The sequence below is a fragment of the Rana temporaria genome, chromosome 10, assembly GCF_905171775.1.
Source record: "Rana temporaria chromosome 10, aRanTem1.1, whole genome shotgun sequence".
Classification (NCBI taxonomy): Eukaryota; Metazoa; Chordata; class Amphibia; order Anura; family Ranidae; genus Rana; species Rana temporaria.
The window spans coordinates 108,545,150-108,564,958 of NC_053498.1; positions in this window are offsets into that span (position 1 = coordinate 108,545,150).

The window sequence follows — 19,809 nt, forward strand, 5'->3', positions numbered from 1 at the left end:
TATTTGATGGACTTTTTTACTAGCGCTGCACATCTTTTATACATTTTGCATCAGGAACTTTTGAATTGATTCCTAGTGTTCAGCAGCTTGTTTACATTGTATTTGTATATTATTGCGCTAAATAGTTTTCTTTTATATTCATAAACTGAGATACGCCTGAAAATAGGCTTCATCCGACCGATGTAACTTTCCTACGCCGCGTATCTTGGGCGCATATTTACGCTGTCCGCAAGTTGCGCTCCCATTGATTTCCTATTTAAATATGGAAATGAGGGAGATATGTCGATTCACGAACGTACTTGCGCCCGGCGCATAATATACGTGGTTTGCGTAAGTCGTATGCCCGGCGTAAAGTTATTCCCCATATATGAGGCGCAACTCATGCTAAGGTATGGACCAGGGAATACAGCCGTCGTATTTTACGTTGTTTACGAAGTACGTGAATAGGGCTGGGCGTAGGTTACGTTCACGTCGTAGGCAGTGATCCGTCGTATCTTAGGGAGTAGTTCCGACGTGATTCTGAGCATGCGCACAGGGATACGTCCACGGGACGGCGCATGCGCCGTTCGTTTTAAGTACTTGTGTGGCACTCGGCCCATCATTTGCATGGGGTCACGCCTCATTAGCATGGCTCACGCCCACTTCCACCTACGACGGCTTACGCCGAGGGAACCCAGCGTAGTTTGGGAGGCAAGTGCTTTGTGAATTCGGTGCTTGCCTCTCTGCGCTACGTCGGCGTAGCGTATATTGGATACGCTACTCCAGCATAAATATGCGCCAATGTATGTGAATCCGGGCCAATGACGTTATGCGATTGTGCTGATATAATAATGCTATGGGGCTGGCTGGTATGAAATGATTTCCAGTGTTGGTTTTTGTTTCCCTCTGCAGCCTCCCCAATGCGCACCGCATATGAATACAGCGCTGCTATGTGTCTACAGCGCCGACCTGAAGTCTGCTCCCTCCATCTCTCTCTGCACTCCCCAGCGCCCCCGCTCAGTGTCCTACATTGCTGCTTGCAGAAAGACTATTGAGGTGGAGACGGAGCTTCTGGCTGCTAATGATGCTGCTGGAAGGATGCCTGCAGGAGTTTGTTCTGTGGGATGTGTGGAGGGAGGCGAGTTGGTGGGTTTTGCAAAATGTTGAGACTTGTGTGCAGGGGCTTGAGATGGAGGGTGGGGCAGTGACAGCAGTATCTGCAGAAGGGTAGGTGGCCAATACTAATGCTAACTTCAATTCCTCCATGCATGCCACTGCCAAGTAGCCTCTGCAGTGTGGGAGCAATGAATTACAACTCACACCATATACTCGATTCACACCATATACATTTATACAATCCACCTGCATCCCTCTTCAGCACATACTACCCACCGCTATACCCTCCGCACCCCTCTAATACTTTATAACGTTTTCTCTCTATCTTATCTTCTCAACATTTGGTAGTCATATATCCAAAATTCTAAGTATCTTTTTATCCCGGTCCGCTCTTCCTCGTCGCCTTCTGCCTTCTTCTTCCGATGTTGTCACGACGCTCCCTCCCGCTGTAATGGCGGGTGTGCGGTGCGCAATGATTTATATAGGCTTCTTATGACGTCACAATCCCAACACGCTCCGGGTGGTACCCGACGAGGAAGAGCGGAACGGGCTGGTAAAAGAGCTACAAGAAGATAGCGGCGGCCAGCCCTGAAGAAGGCACCGGAGAGCGGGAGAAGAACCGGGGAGCGGGAGAAGAACCGGGGAGAACGGAGAAGACCCCCGAAGTCAGAAGAAGAAGACCCCCAGAGAGCGGAGAAGACCCCCGGAGCTGGCTAATAAACTATTTTAAAAACCTGTGTTGTGTGTTTATTTTATTGACACTTTTCCTCCCAGTGAATGGGTAGGGTTACGTTTTACCCATACTCCAGGCATGTCCAAAGTCCGGCCCGCGGGCCAATTGCGGCCCGCCTTCCGGTTTAATGTGGCCCCTCCTGGTAATTTGGATATATACATATTTTGTGGCCCCCAGGGCCACAAGATATATACTGTATCGGCGTTGCCTTGGAGGGGGCGAGACGAGCGCCATCAGATTACATACAGGAGAATCTCTTGTTTACCCAAGTGCTTCTGTAATAAGGAGTCCTGTCTCCTGGGCTGCCATTGGATGACTGTTCTGTCTATGATTGGAGGCGGTGTCATGAATATGCATCAAGCCTGTCTGCCTACCTGATCTCCATGTGTTCATTAGAGGCAGATCCTGCTCTGGTTCCCCTTTTTATCACTTCCTCTTCCTGTATGGCTCCACCCTAGTCCATCCCAGGAAGCCTATATTAACCGTTGCTCTACAGGTCTGCAGTGCTGTTCAACAGTGTTCCATGCTTAGTTCCTGTCTGCAGTGTATTGCTAGTTCCTGTTTGCAGAGTGCTACGATCATCTTCCGTGTACCGTTTTGGCTTGTCCCCGACTTCCCTGTCTGCCTGTGCCCCTGACTATTTGCATGTTCCACGGTTATCCTTGTCTGCCTGTTGCCCTGACCTCGGCCTGTCCATCACCACTGTTTGGTCTGCTGGCTGCTTCCCCCTTCTCCCTGCGGAGTGTGACTTGAGGAATCTCGGGGATGCGACCTGGACCCAGTAGCGGCCAAGACCATCCTTACCATCAAAGGCTCTGGTGAATACAATACTGGGTCTTAGACTCCGCGCCCTGGGTGATCTTAGGTTCACGCTTCGTCTCCGCTAGCAGCAGTCGGCCATAGGATTCACCACCCTGTGGTGCATCCCTGACCCCTACGGGGTGCACTTGTCACCTGGCCACGGGTGACCTGACAGTTTGAACAGCCATGAATCCGGCCGACATGCCGCTCCCCGCAGATGATCCATTACAGTGCATTGTTCGCAGACTCGAGACGCATGAAGCTAATCAGGATCAGGTGATGCGTTTCCTTCAGGATCTGGCTTCCCGCTTTGATCAGCTTCAGACCTCGCTGGGAACCCCGAATCCGCAACCCCAAGTACAACCAGCAGCTGCACCTGTTGCACCAGTCGCAGAGTCGCATTCACTGAAGTTATCACCTCCAATCCGTTTTTCTGGAGACTCCAAAGCCTGCAGGGGATTCCTTAGCCAATGCACTATTCATTTTGAGCTCCTGCCCCAGTACTTCTTGTCTGATCGGGCCAAGATAGCCTATATCATTTCTCTCCTCTCCGGGGAGGCCTTAGCCTGGGCTGCCCCTCTGTGGGAATTGAATGATCCAGTGGTTTCTAGCCTGCCTGTTTTCTTGAAACTTTTTCGGAATATCTTTGAAGAACCGGCTCGTGTCTCTTCAGCAGCCAGCGCCCTTTTACGTCTCCGCCAAGAATCCCGTTCAGTGGGACAATATTCTCTGCAGTTCCGTATCCACTCAGCTGAACTGAGCTGGAACAATGAGGCCTTAGTCGCAACCTTTTTGCATGGCCTATCTGATAGAGTGAAGGATGAACTAGCAGGAAGAACCATCCCCACTGATCTGGACGGAGTGATCTCCTTGTGTAATCAGATCGATATTCGCTTTCAGGAAAGGACCCTAGAAAAGCGACGCCAACATTCCTTGGCCCTTAGTCAGCCTGAGCTCCCCTCTCTTCGACCCGTGGAGCATCCCTTGCCAACTGAGGAACCCATGCAGCTGGGTCGGACCAGGCTATCCCCTGAGGAACGTGCCAGGCGCAGAACTCTAGGCCTGTGTCTATACTGTGGGGGCAAAAGTCATTTTCGTGACACTTGCCCTCTTCGCCCCGAGAAACGCTCGGGTTCAATACATCTGGAAGGTGGAGTATTGGATCCAGAAATATCTCCTTCACCTTCTCGTCTTTTTCTTCCTGTGTCCCTTCATTTTGGTGCTTCTTCTCATTCGGTCTCGGCATATCTGGATTCCGGAGCCGCTGGCAATTTCATAGACTGGGAAATCGCATCGTCCATGAGACTTACCCTTTTGCCCCTCACCACACCATTGGTGGTCTCGGCGATTGATGGCACTGTTCTCCCGGGGGGTCCTATTCGCTTCCAGACGGTCCCTGTTAAGATGTCAGTAGGCACACTTCACCAGGAGTGGATATCCTTCCTTGTTCTACCTAAGACCTCAGCTCCTATCGTTTTGGGTCTTCCTTGGTTAAGACTCCATTCTCCTCACATTGACTGGACTGCCGGGCAGATCCTGGCTTGGGGTCCCTCCTGTTCCACGTCTTGCCTACCCAAGGTTGCCCCAAAAGAGAAACTTCCTGTTGCCACCATTCCAGAATCTTTTGCTCGTCCCATCACATGTAGTGATGTCCGGAATGTGTCCTGCAATAGTCAGGCTGATGCACTTTTTAGCCAATGTAGCACTCTGGATGAGGAGCCCGTCTGTGAACCTGAGCCGATCATTCACTCCAGTTTACCGTTGACTGTCCCTAAAACGCACAGCCAGGCTAACTTGTCTGCGAGTTCTGCAGTCACTACGCCTTGTGATGCGATTCGGGTAATCGCTACACCTGAATATGCTATTCAATCGGCCTCTGCATCAGCTATGCCAGGTCAGCCCATGCCCAGTGAGCCTCCTACCTTTTCTTGTTCAGGCCCTCCTGCAACCTGTCTAAGGGGCTCAATCCATCCTTTGGATAGATTGCCATCGTCGGCCAAATGGGGTTTTCTACCTTGTTTTCAGGGCTCTCTGCATTCTGCTGGTTTCCCTGCTATCCAGCTTGACTCCTGTGCCCTGTCACCTTCTAACCAACCTGACTTCAGGGTTCCTCTGACCTCTGCCCAGTCTGATGGTCCTGTGCTTAATCCCCAGTTCATCTTTAAGGGTCTGCTTGATCCTCCTCGGATTCCTGTTGACCCTCTCATGCCCTTACTTATTCCTAAAAGGCCTTTGGTCCTCAATAAATCCTCTCCTCCTGTCCCTACTTCGGTTCTGGTCAATGAGGATACTCAAGTTCTGGATTCTCGTCTCCGCAGAGGCGTTCTTCAGTACCTTGTGCTTTGGAGAGGATTTGGTCCTGAGGAGGCGTCTTGGATTTCTGCATCTGAGATCTTTGCGCCCCATTTGTCGAAGAGGTTTCTTCTGGGATTCCCCTTTAGCCCTGGCTCCAGGCTGGGGAGGGGGAGGGGCCTTAAGAGGGAGGGTACTGTCATGAATATGCATCAAGCCTGTCTGCCTACCTGATCTCCATGTGTTCATTAGAGGCAGATCCTGCTCTGGTTCCCCTTTTTATCACTTCCTCTTCCTGTATGGCTCCACCCTAGTCCATCCCAGGAAGCCTATATTAACCGTTGCTCTACAGGTCTGCAGTGCTGTTCAACAGTGTTCCATGCTTAGTTCCTGTCTGCAGTGTATTGCTAGTTCCTGTTTGCAGAGTGCTACGATCATCTTCCGTGTACCGTTTTGGCTTGTCCCCGACTTCCCTGTCTGCCTGTGCCCCTGACTATTTGCATGTTCCACGGTTATCCTTGTCTGCCTGTTGCCCTGACCTCGGCCTGTCCATCACCACTGTTTGGTCTGCTGGCTGCTTCCCCCTTCTCCCTGCGGAGTGTGACTTGAGGAATCTCGGGGATGCGACCTGGACCCAGTAGCGGCCAAGACCATCCTTACCATCAAAGGCTCTGGTGAATACAATACTGGGTCTTAGACTCCGCGCCCTGGGTGATCTTAGGTTCACGCTTCGTCTCCGCTAGCAGCAGTCGGCCATAGGATTCACCACCCTGTGGTGCATCCCTGACCCCTACGGGGTGCACTTGTCACCTGGCCACGGGTGACCTGACAGGCGGGACTTTGTATTAAAGAGACCGCCATGTAAACAGGAGATTCTCCTGTATGTAATCTGCTGGTGCTCATCCTGTCCCCTCCGAGGCTGCAGATGGGCATTGATCAGGCTGCACTGATGTTAATGGCGAGGATGCATTCAGAGGCTGCATTCATGGCACATGTGAGGCTCAAAGTGAAGTGCATGTTATACGCAGATAAATACGGTACATACAAATAAATACGGTACATACAAATAACACACCCGAGCTCTACCTTAGTCCTGATCAACGCTCTGGGATTAGTTGGGGTCAAAAAAGATATCTATCGCCACAAAGGCAAGAGAATTCTTGTTGGACAGTCTATTAGTGCTCAGATGAACACACTTAGACTGAAATTTAATGGTTCAAAGAATATCAGGCAAAATGGTCGGCCCTCACGCACGTTCACTTCATCAAATCTGGCCCTGCCATAAACTTTGAAAAAGTTTGAACACCCCTGCCATACTCATTCACGTAGGGTGGAGGGCCGGGATCTGGTGGCCCCCTTATTAAAGGGGGCTCCCAGATTCCGATAAGCCCCCCGCCCGCAGACCCCGACAACCAACGGCCAGGGTTGTTGGGAAAAGGCCATTGTCCCCATCAACATGGGGACAAGGTGCTTTGGGGTGGGGGGCGCAGTGCCCCCCCTGCCCCAAAGCACCCACCCCCCATTTTGAGGGCATGTGGCTTGGTACGGTCCAGGATGGGGGGGGGCGCTCGCCCGTCCCCACCCCCATTCCTGACCGGCCGGGTGGCATGCTCGGATAAGGGTCTGGTACGAATTTTGGGGGAACCCCCACGCTGTTTTTTCGCCGTAGGTGTTCCCCCTAAAATCCATACCAGACCAAAGGGTGCATAGGTGCGAATCCAGCCTTATAGATTAGTATTGTTAATGCTGGAATACCAACACCATCAGAACATGATATGAAATAAGCAGAGGTGGTAGTACAGCATGATGGGAGGCCAGATTTCTGCAAAAATTCTGCATCAGATTTGAGACAAATGGGACAAATCATCTTAGCAGAGCCATCTTGCTTCACCCAAGACACAGCAGCTGGAGATACACAGTTCTCTGCACACCATCTTACCTGTTGCGTGGCGGCTGGTGCTGCCTGTGATACTAGACTGTCCCCTGGGGTTCCCTTTGCTGCCTAGGTGGGGGTGCAACTCACCACATTATTGCCTGGAACCGCACCTCTTCTATACTCCCTCATGTCCCACACTCTCATATAATCTAGCTGCCCCATCTTGCAGCATGTAGCCCCACAATGGTACTGTAATGAGTTTTTGAACTGTTTCACTCAAAACAAGATGTACTGAAAGTCATATTCTCTACCAAGGGGGGACGCATGCGAGGTGCGATGTGGATCACCATCTTTTAATCAAGTGCTTGATCTAGCGAGGGTTTAACCTATACTGTGAGGTCTATTCACTCTATACAGTTTTAATTTGCATATATCTCCTTACAGTTTACACTAGTGCATGCCGTCCGGAAAGAAGGCGTATTTGCGCCGTGCTCAACAGCACTCTTTGGTCACATATCCATTGCGCAACAAAGAGTTGAAGATGTTGGCTCAAAAGGGCTCTAGTCCATCCCCCACAAAATCCCCTACAATCCCCACTGGCCCTCTACACGTGCCGCCCTCCGTACAAAATGGAGAGACCCCTCCCCAGATTACAAAAGAGGACCTGGACCTCAGCTTAACCAAGATGTATGAGAAACTGGTTAACAAAATACAGTGTGAACTCCAAAAAACAACAACCACACTCACACATGAAATAGCATCCCTAGGGGGTCGTACAGATGTTCTAGAAACCAAACACGATGAGCTATCTCTTGCTCATAACGATCTCAGAAAAGACTTTGAACTTTTAGCTGAAAACTACTCGTATCTACAATCACAAGTAGAAGATTTGGACAACCGGAATCGCAGGAACAACCTAAGGATTCGCGGTATTCCTGAGACGGTTTCCGATCTGATGCCGGCGGTCTCTAAACTGTTTCATAACCTCCTTCCTGAATTGCCTCCATCCGCATTCGCATGCGACAGAATTCATAGAGCCTTGCGTCCAAAACCACCTCCAGACAAACCCTCACGCGACATCATCCTATGCATGAAAGATTTCACCACAAAAGAAAGCATTCTGAGAGCCTCTAGAAATTTGCATAGTATTGAACTGGAAGGCACAAAAATTCAAATTTTCCCGGACATCTCTCAAGCTACCCTGGAGAGGAGGCGAAAATTGAAGGAGATTACTTCTGTATTACAATCAGCTCATATTCGATACCGGTGGGGCTTCCCGTTTAAATTAACAGTACCGCACAATGGCACCACATATACAGTCTTCAATGTTTCTGAAGGTAAAGATCTCCTTGTAAAACTGGGCCTATTGGATCCAAGTGTAGTCGCAAGGCCTCCTTCCACACCTCACCCTTCACCTATCTGGGCCACCCCTGCTACTCGTAGGGATCAAAGAAGGTGGCGTCAACCATTCAGAAATTTGGACGCTTGAAGTTTAAGACTACCCCTCCCTTTTTTTTTTTTTTTTTTTTTTTTTTTTTCTCTCTGCTACTCTACCTACATTATACGCCCAGAAAAGTTGTCAGGTTAACTAAAAATGTAGTAATTTTTTTTTTTTTATTATTATTATTTACTGTTTTTTTGTCTTTAAATTTAACATTATCATTTTTGGTATCTATGCTAATTTTTTTTTCTCAATGTGTTACGGCATGCACTCAATTTCTTGTCTATAGAACCCTCGCTGAGGCTGCTCTGCTCCGCCTCTGCTAGTTTGCTCCCCCTACTCACAATGGACTCCAAACGCATGGTACAGTCTGTGGATAATTTTCTGCTGCTGTTCCTGCTATCTATTGTCTTAATGGAGGATGCTCCATCTGTGAGTAATGGACAGATATGTCCATATCGATGTTATCTTTGGTCAGGTTATGCTTCTCATCCTGACCCCCAAAATATCTTTAAGTTTTCTCATAGTCATATTAAAACTTTAGATTTCTACAATATTTGGAAAAGGTCAAACAAAGATCCTCTTCATCACTTGATATGTGCTGTTATTGCAGCCCTACTGAGGAAAACATTGTTAGGTTTTAAAAGGTTAGCATTTCTAATGTTCTCTTGTTCAGATATAATTATATTCTTAGTTCACGAGGTTGGAAAAGATATTCACATAGAGTATATGCTTGAGTTTATGACATCCCTTATGCTAGTATTCATTGCATTCTATCTTATGAGTCCAATGTTCTTTTTATATAAAAATAATGGGGATCAAGGTAATTTCTCATAATGTCCAAGGCTTTAATTCGCCTAATAAACGCAAAAAGGCATTCCGTCACTATAAACGGTTGGGAGCCGATATTATTTTATTGCAAGAAACCCACTTTGCCACTAATAAACTCCCACAATATTTTGATAGGTCTTATAATCAACATTATTGTACAGACTTTAGTTCCAAGGCTCGTGGTACTGCCATCTTTATAAGGCGTTCACTGGTCATGGAAATTCTAAACATATACAAAGACCCTGATAGCAGATTCCTGATCCTGAAAGGCATCATCAATGGTCGTCAAATAACTATTGCTTCAGTTTATGCCCCTAGCGAGACACAATCTGCTTTTTTTACAACATTTTTTGATATCCTAGACAGATATCACTCCCCCCACCTCATTGTGGGAGGTGACTTTAATGCAGCTGCAAACTCGGTCCTGGATAGGAGCAGAGTGGTCCCCACATCAAAGGCTTTTCCAAAATCTCTCACCCGCTCTTTACACAATCATCAATTAATTGATACATGGAGGGCCCATAACGTTGGTATAAAGGCCTATACTTTTTATTCACACCCACATGACAGCTATGCAAGATTAGATTACATTTTTGTTACCCCGATTCTTTTAGCTAATTCACATAATGCAGACATCCACATATGCCCCTGGTCTGATCACCACATTGTCGCGTTCACTACGTCTCACATAGGTCTGTCTCCTACCCCATATAAATGGAGAATAAATGATTCCCTGTTAACAGACCCCAGTATAACCTTAAAACTGTCTTCACAATTAGAAGATTATTTCACACATAATGAATCTCCCGACACTTCTCTTTCCACTCTGTGGACAGCACATAAGGCAGTCATGAGAGGTCACCTTATTAATACTGCATCAGCTAAAAATAAATCGAAATTAATAGATATCAATAATTTAACTAGGGAATTGGACGGATTATATTATAAACATTTCCAATCCCCATCAACGGATATATATAATCTAATCCAAAGTAAAAGGCGTTCTCTTGATACGCTTTTGGCATCAGACACTGAGAGGACCTTGAGATGGTCCAAAGCAAAATTCCTATTATATAGTAACACTGCATCCACAATGTTTGCTAGAAAGCTTAAACAGTCTACTAACCCTCCACATATATATAAACTACGTAATGCTAATGGTAACCTGGTCTCTCACCCTAAAGAGGTTATAGAGATTTTCTCTGACTTCTATAAAAACCTTTTATCCGCCCCGATTTCGCCACCGAAACAGTCTTCCCGGGATTGGCTAGATGGTCTAATGCTCCCCACCCTATCTACCCAACAAGTAGATAAGCTGAACGCTCCTTGCACCGCAGTGGAAATCTCTGATATCATTAAATCCCTAAAGACTTCAACGGCCCCAGGTCCGGACGGGTATTCTACCCTCTATTACAAAAAATTCTCCCATATCCTGGCCCCACACTTATCCAAACTATTCAATCATATTCTACAAGGTAATACATTTCCAGATGAAATGCTTCTAGCCAATATGTGTTTAATACCCAAGCCCCACAAAGATCATACCTCCCCTCAAAACTACCGCCCAATTTCAGTCATGAACAATGACCTCAAAATTTTCGGCCGTCTGCTTGCTGGTAGAATTGCTACAGTCATTACGTCGTTAATTCATCCTGACCAAACTGGGTTTATTCCGGGCAGGCAGATCACTGATAATGTAAGACTGGTCACTAATTTAATACAAGATGCAAACCTACATACTAACCCATTAGTTATACTTAGCCTTGACATCCACAAGGCCTTCGATAGTGTCAGTTGGTCATACCTCGAACATTTACTCCCCAGATATGGTCTTTGTGATGAATTCATACACGGCTTTAGAGCGTTATATCATAACCCCCAAACCAGAATTAGAATCCCAGGAGAAAATTCCGATTTTTTCGCTTTGGGTAGAGGGACTAGACAAGGATGCCCCCTTTCCCCTCTCCTTTTTGCCCTTGCGATAGAACCCCTTGCATGTGCCATACGTAGTAATGTTAATATTAGGGGATACCCGGGGGGCCCAGGTGACGTCAAGTTGAGTCTATATGCTGATGACGCGATGCTTTTCCTTTCGGACCCCTTGATTTCCCTCCCTAACCTCATCAAAACACTAAACACATTTCATAACCTCTCCGGACTTGGGGTAAATTTATCTAAATGTACTGCTATGCCAATTAATATCCCGTCTTTACTGTTGTCCTCTTTACAGCATAGTTTCTCCTTCACCTGGACTTCACATTCGTTTAAGTATCTGGGCATCCTCCTTACACCTTTGTATAACACTCTGTATCAAACTAATTACCCATCATTGTTCTCAAACATCAAAGTACTTCTGAAGGCATGGTCAGCATATCATATATCCTTCTTGGGTAGATTAACGGCTGTCAAAATGGCAATTTTGCCTAAATTACTCTTTTATTTTAGATCCCTTCCAGTACAGGTCCCTAAATACACACTAGACTCCCTACAGAGGGATATCAATAAATTTATATGGGCCAACAAAAAACCGAGGTTCGGATACTCCCTTATGCATAGATCCCATTTAAATGGAGGTCTGGGCCTTCCCAATCTATGGTATTATTACCTCGCGGCAAGGTTTACGCAACTTGCTCAATGGTTTGCTCCTTCGGGTCAAGTTGCCTGGATACAATTTGAGGAACATTCAATTAAACCTTTCCATCTTCAGGGGTTGTTGTGGTCCAGATCGATCTCCCCTAGAGTGATTTTTCGCTTAAATAAGGTGGTAGCCTACTCATTTCAGTTATGGCATCGCTATAAAGATAAATTTGACTTAATTTCGGCCACTCCCCCACTGGCTTCCTTCTTGGGCGACCCCCGATTCCCACCAGCCTTTAAAAATGATAGTCTATTCAGTAAATGGAGGGCTTGTAATCTCACTACGTTGAAATCCCTTTCCAGGAATGGCAAGTTTCGCCCATTTTCAGAACTACGTGAAGAATTTCAACTCCCAATCTCAGAATTAGCAAATTTCACTCAAATTGAGAGATTCTACAAGGATTTTTTCTCACTTACATTACATACTCCCTACTCTAATTTTGAACGTATCTGTATATCAACACCTAGAGATAGGGGCTTGATCTCCCGCATTTACCGTTCTCTGAGTGAGTTTTCTCGTCCAGAGAAGTCTAATCCAATGCTACATTGGGAGGTCGACCTGGGCTGCACATTCTCTCCACAGGAGTGGACTACTATGTTACATAACCTATTAAAATGTACTCGTTCTACCTCAGCAAGAGAATCTGCTCTAAAAATTCATACCAGATGGTATCTGACCCCTTCCAAAATAAACTCATTTTATCCCACGGTAGCCCCAACTTGCTTTAGGGGTTGCCCTGAACAGGGCACTATTTTACATACCTTCTGGAACTGCAAATTTCTAGACCCCATATGGTCACTTGCAACAGCCAAGATTGAACATATCACTGGTAGAAAAGTAACCCTTAATCCCATGGTGTGTTTATTATTCGCATCTATACCTAATATACCTATTAAACATGTTAGACTGATTCACACACTTTTTAATTCAATTCACTGGATGATTGCTTTTAATTGGCACTCTTCAAATGTCCCATGGTCCCAAGTTTTAAATAGAATGGAACAAATCAAACTCTCAGAGCTAATCCACCATACTCTCTTCGACACAATGCATGTTTTCAAAAAGAAATGGTCCCCCTGGGATATAGCAGTTCCATGAAAATGTTCTACTTATCAGTTGTCCATAATGTAGCTGGTCTGTAATGTTTTACCATTTTCATCTTTACATGTTTCATGTTTTATATATCACATGTCTAGTACAAGCATGTTCAGTTTGATTGTACCTTTTGCTTCTGTAATGACTCTGTATTAATCTCTGACCTTTTGATATAATAAAATCGTTTGTAAACAAAAAAAAATCATCTTAGCAAACATATTTGGCAAGGGGTCAGCAAGATACAATGTAATGTAATGCAGACCTTTCCATCCCTGGTGGTGAACTGTCTAGGTGCTTGATATAAAGTACGTTCAGTGCAGCACACAGAGTCTAAGCACAACAATCTTACTGGGATTAAAACTTGGCATTATCCCACACATTGTAAAAAAGGAACTTGCTCCTATTTTTAGTGTAGGCTGTACACTGTGCTATTTCTGGCCAGATGGCTGTATACTGTAAGTTGTGTCACTTTTTTGATCCCTATACTATCTGCATACATCTTAATTATGTTTAAATTGCATTGAACACTATATAACAGCTTTAGCTGATCCACTAAACTCCATACAATAATGCTGCTATACAATTCAGAGAAATACATACTTTTCAAACACTCTGGTTCATAGACACCTAGGGCCAGATTCTGAAAGGACTTACGACGGCGCAGCCCCATTTACGCCGTCGTAAGTCCTAATTCGACCCGTCGTATCTATGCGCCTGATTCTTAGAATCAGTTACGCATAGATATCCATTAGATCCGACAGGCGTAAGTCTCTTGGGGATGCAATCCACACTACCTGCAGGAATGGACTAATCAACAATGGATGGAGCCAAAACTCACGCCAATGATGCAATAACTGGTAGGGGGACAAGAGAAGAAAAAAGGCCACATCACGTGATTCCATATAAAAATTTACAAAAATGTATTAAAGCTGATAAACTCACATTTAGCAGGAAAATTTCAAGTGCTTAGGTTAAGATATGGCAGCAGTGGAGTTCTCGCGACCGGTTTTGGATGTCTGGATGTCATTGCCTTCTTCTGACTGCAGGTGTTCTGTCAGATTTTCAACCATGGTAGCTGTGGAATGCATGTGCAGCTGACGGAATGTTACTTCTGTTACCTAAATTGATGGGTCGCCAATTCTACCGGAACCTGTTGATTGACTTAGCAAATCACAGTACAGAGCCCTGTGTTTACTAACAACACAGGGCTCTGTACACAGAGCAGTGATGTGGCTGTTTTTTTTTAACAACCATGCCTCTTAGTAAAAGCAGCACACATTACATATTGTTAGGCACACAGTTAACCGTTTGCCTCTAGGTGTTAACCTCTTCCCAGCCAGTGTCATTAGTACAGTGTATAGTATTAACACTGATCACTGTATTAGTGTAACTGGTGATGTCACTGTCAGTAAGTTCCCACCCAATATCAGTTAGTGTCAGATTGGCCGTCGCACTATTAGGCTCTGTTTCGACTACTGCGAGTTGTTGTGCGACGTGACACATGTCACGTCGCATGACAAGTCAAAACCCATGTATTTCAATGGACCCCATTCTAATTGGTGCGACTCAAGTTGCATTGACTCAAAAAAAGGTTTTTACACTACTTTGTTCCAACTTCGGCGCCACATGTTCTCACTGGTCGCATGACATTGTCACAAAAATTGAATTGCAAAGTCGCACTGTAAATCACGCAACTGTAGTGTTGCAATAGTGGAAACCTAGCCTTACAGTCCCACTATAAGTCTCTGATCACCACCATTACCGGTATATAACTTTCACGCAAACCAATCAATATATACTTACTGGGATTTTTTTTTTTTTACCAAAGATATGTAGCGGAATACAATTTGGCCTAAATTTATTACGAAATTTGTTTTTTTTTTATTGGATATGTTTTATAGCAGAAAGTAAAAATTATTGTTTTATTTTCATTCTTTTTTCGTTCATATGATAAAAAAAAAAAAAAACCCAGTGGCGATCAAATACCATCAAAAGAAAGCTCTATTTGTGTGAAAAGAATAACATTTTAATTTGCATACAATGTTGCATGACAAAACAATTGCCAGTTAAAGTAGCGCAGTGCCGAATAGCAAAAAAATGCCTTGGTCATGAAGGTGGGTAAAACCTTCTAGAGCTTAGGTGGTAAAAACATTGTCATAGAAGCACACTTTTGTTTATTTTTTACTATAAAAATTAATATTTTATATAGATAATTAAACAGTTAAATACAAAAAAAAATTATACAATTGCCACTATGGTCTTCCTTTAATGTACAATTTGTTGATCTACTATACTAAACTGGCCACTTTGCTTGTGATCTGCAATGTGTTGTTAAGACTCACCAGGAATTTGCTAGCAAAATCTCTTCTTCCCGGAGCCCATCAGCCATGTCACGCTCACGCCCGGCTCACTTCTTCCAATATACCTACAGAAAGTCAATTGCTGAACTTGTGGCCCAACTGTTGTTGCCATAAACGGCCTGTTGGATTCTTTGTAGGAGTTTACAGCAAAATGAGCATTGTCAATTGACACTGCTACTTATTCTAAAACTATGTGAGGCCTTTCACAGCCACAGTGAGAGAAGGGAGACTTCTGATACCAGATATAACCCAAATGTTTCACAGCTTGTCCTTTCTAGCATGCTTACAGGGATCTGTAAAGCCATTCTCTAGCCATGCAGCTGCAGGTTTGAAATTTGAAGTGTTATGCAATCACCTTTCTTACCTTCACAGGTGTTGAAAAAGAACATTCTTGATGGGAACAACAGATGGGCTCCCACCTGCCGTGTCACTTGTTGAAGGAGAAAGAAAAAGAAGTATGCTCAGGCAAAGTGCTAAGAAAAATGCTGGATGGTGACTGGAAGGTAGGGGTTAAATCTACTAGACTTGACTTCAAATTATAATGCATTGGCTATTCTTTGTGAAAAAAAAAGGCATATCATAAGACCACAGCCGCAAATCGTTTTTAAGGGCCAGAATAACTTTTGAACTTTTTTGTTCACCTATTTAGAGCGGGAGTTCGTCCGAATTTTTTTTTTTAACATTAGATGGATGCTCATTTTGTCAAGGGAAATCGGGTGGTTTTTTTTAAATCGAAGCAGTACTTACCGTTTTAGAGAGCGATCTTCTCCGCCGCTTCCGGGGATGGTCTTCGGGACTGGGCGTTCCTATTTGATTGACAGGCTTCCGACGGTCGCATACATCGCGTCACGAGTAGCCGAAAGAAGCCGAACGTCAGTGCGGCTCTATACGGCGCCTGCGCACCGACGTTCGGCTACTTTCGGAAAATCGTGACGCGATGTATGCGACCGTCGGAAGCCTGTCGGAAGACTGTCAATCAAATAGGAACGCCCAGTCCCGCAGCCCATACCCGGAAGCGGCGGAGAAGATCGCTCTCTAAAACGGTAAGTACTGTTTAGATTTTAAAAAAACTACCCGATTCCCCTTGACAAAATGAGCATCAATCTAAGGTTAAAAATTAACTTTTCGGGTGAACCTCCACTTTAAGGGCCAGAATAACGTTTGAATTTTTTTGTTCACCTATTTAAAGGAGTTGTAAAGGTAAACGTTTTTTTACCTTAATGCATCCTATGCATTAAGGTAAAAAAACATCTGACAGCACCGCCCCCCCCCCCCCCCCGAGCCCCCGTTTTACTTACCTCACCGTTCGAAAGTCCCGGGCGCGTGCTTGTCATCCTGCTCGGTTCCCAGCCTGGCCGTTGATTGGCTAGGCTGGGCGGATTGATAGCAGCGCAGCCATTGGCTGGCGCTGCTGTCAATCACAGCGGATGACGCGGCGCGCCGGGGGGCGGGGCCGAGTGATACAGTCGGCGGCTATGGCCGCTGCTGTATCACGGGAGCGCGCTCGCAAAAGCTTTCCACCATGCGAGGGAGCTCGCATGAACGTGGAAAGCTTTTGCGAGGAGGAGCCGAGACAGCCGCCGAGGGACCCCAGAAGACACAGATCCGGGTCACTCTGTGCAAAACGATCTGCACAGTGGAGATAAGTATAACATGTATGTTATTTAAAAAAAAAAAAAATTGTACCTTTAGTGTTCCTTTAACTAATTTGAAAAAAAATGATAAGCAAACAACCCTTTTCCAAAATTCAAAGAGCCATTTTGGCTAAATGCCAGGACTTTTAAAGAAGGGTATGGAAGGATTGCCTAAAAACACCCCTACTCTCTGCACTCCAGAGACCTGAAGCACCAGCTCCACATTGATGAGACTAAAGGCCCATACACACGATCGGACTTTCCGACAACAACGGTCCGACGGACGTGTTTTATCAGACAATCTGACCGTCTGTATGCTCCATCGGACAATTGTTGTTGGAATTTCCACGCACAAATGGTCGCTGTGCATGCTCTCAAACTTTCCGACAACAAATGTGTTATGTCGGATCATCCGATCTTGTGTACACAAGTCCATCGGGGTAAAATTCAAAGTACAAACATGCATGCTCCGAACCAATGCTATACATCAGACAACAATAGCAGAAGTTGCCCAAAGGGTGGCGGTAAAGAGCTAAAAAAACACGTGGTGAATGTTGGCTTAAAATGTTCTGCCGTGTGTATGCATACCAAGTTCACGGCCAACGCCCCTTCGTACAAAAATCCATGCAAAAGTCAGATGGAAGTCCGATCGTGTGTGTGAGGCTTCATAAGGCCTCGTTTACACTTGTTTTTGGGGGGCAAGGGGCAATAAAAACATACAGCTGAGCTTAAATTTACCACTCTCCAACCGCTCCCCCTTAAACGGGGGGGGGGATACATGTTCTGCAGTCACAATGCTTTGCATTGCGGTGCAAAAATGATCTCAGCCTTCGTGTTCAGTGCAATGCTAACTGTTGCAGCATGCTAATGCAGGGTTTAAGAGCAATTTAAATGCTAGTGTAAACTAGACCCAAATGAACTGAAGCAGTACTTGTTATAGTCAGCTATTCCAGTTAAGCAAAAGTAGGTATATAATACACAATAGGTGTGGCAATCACGTAAAAAAATTTAAGAACTGCTACTGTTGATTTTTTTGTACAATCAGATTCTAAAGTGTATGGAAAACTGTAATATCACAGATTGAGAGCCTGCACCTTTGAAAACAAGTCATTACTGGTAGCTCTCATATTTCTATTCCTACAAGTTTACATCAATGGGACTGCCTGCCCGGGGATATACAGAACACCTGTGCATCCCCTTGCGGGTATAAGGCCCACCATGGACGTATGCTTTAGTTTGCCCCATGTGAATGAGGCCTTAGTCATAGTATTCTGTGTGAATTATAAACCTAATAAATATATATAAAGTTTAACACTTTGTAAACTCTTATTACTTTTTATTACCTTCCCCGTCCAGTTCAGTTTCCCATGCACTAAAACATGGTGGGCCAGATTCACAGAAGAAGTACGCCGGAGTATCTACTGATACTCTGGCGTACTTTCAAATTTGCCGCGTCGTATCTTTAGTTTGAATCCTCAAACCAAGATACGACGGCTTTTGGCTTCGATCCGACAGGCGTACGGCTTTGTGCGCCTTCGGTTCGTAGGTGTAATACTTTGGCGCCCGCTGGGTGGAGTTTGCGTCGTTTTCCGCGTCGGGTCTGCTAATTAGCTTTTTACCGCGATTCACGAAGGTACGCGCGACCGTCGCATTCTCTTACGTCGTCGGCTTTTCCCGGCGTATAGTTAAAGCTGCTATTTCTTGGCCTATCTTTAGACTTGCCATGTTAAAGTATGGCCGTCGTTCCTCGTTTTTTTTTTTTTGCGTAAGTCGTCCGTGAATAGGAAAGGACGTAACTCACGTCGACGTTCAAAAAATCACGTCATTTCGCGCAAAGCACGGTGGGAAATTTCAAAACGGAGCATGCCCAGTCGGTTCGGCGCGGGAACGCGCCTAATTTAAATGATCCACGCCCCATTTGAATTAGGCAGGCTTGCGCCGGAGAGATTTACGCTGCGCCGCCACAAATTTACAGGCAAGTGCTTTGTGAATCAAGCACTTGCCCGTAAAACTTGCGGGATAGAGTAAGGGAGGGTTTCAGTTTATTGTTTACCATCCCTGTCCCATTGCATATATTTCCCTTCACTTCCTGCCCCATAGCCAAACAGGAAGTGAGAGGAAACCTATGCAATTAAGGGAATCCATTGCCCTCCCTCCCCAGGCCCTCTAGTGTCTCCACTTGAAAGTTTCAGGGTCTTAAACAGAAAGGGGTGTGGCATTGACAGGAAGGGGTGGGTCATATTTAAATTAGGGGTGCACGAGTTTAGTCAGGCCTAGGGCAGCACAAAACCAAAATACACTACTGACCAGTCTTAGTCCGTAGGGTTCAATAATAGAGTTGGCCCACCCTTTGCAGCTATAACAGTTTCAATTCTTCTGGGAAGGATGTCCACAAGGTTTAGGAGTGTGTCTATAGAAAAGTTTGACCATTCTTCCAGAAGCGCATTTGTGAGATCAGGCACAGATGTGAACAAGAAGGCCTGGCAGTTTCAGCTCTAATTCATCCCAAAGATGTTCTATTGGGTTGAGGTCAGGACTCTCTGAAGGGCCAGGCCAGTCAAGTTCCTACACCCCAAACTTGCTTATCCGTGTCTTTATGGACCTTGCTTTGTGCAACTGGTGCACAGTCATGTTGGAACAGAAAGGGATCATCCCCAAAATGTTCCCACAAAGTTGGGTGCATGAAATTGTCCAAAATGTCTTGGCATGCTGACGCCTTATGAGTTCCTTTCACTGGAACTAAGGGGCCAAGTCCAACCAAAATTTTACAGGTTACATATTTGGAGTTACAGAGGAGGTCTAGTACTAGAATTATTGCTCTTGCTCTAACATTTGTGGCACATGTAACCTGTGTGTATCTGGCTCTGATACTAGCCAGTGCCTCACCAGCCACTGACCTCACCGCATGTCCCTGAAACCAGGGCCGTCTTTAACTGTTTGCCGACCGCGCACCGCCGTTCTACGTCGGCAAGCTGGCTCTCCTGGGCGAGAGCACGTCATTCTACGTTGGCTC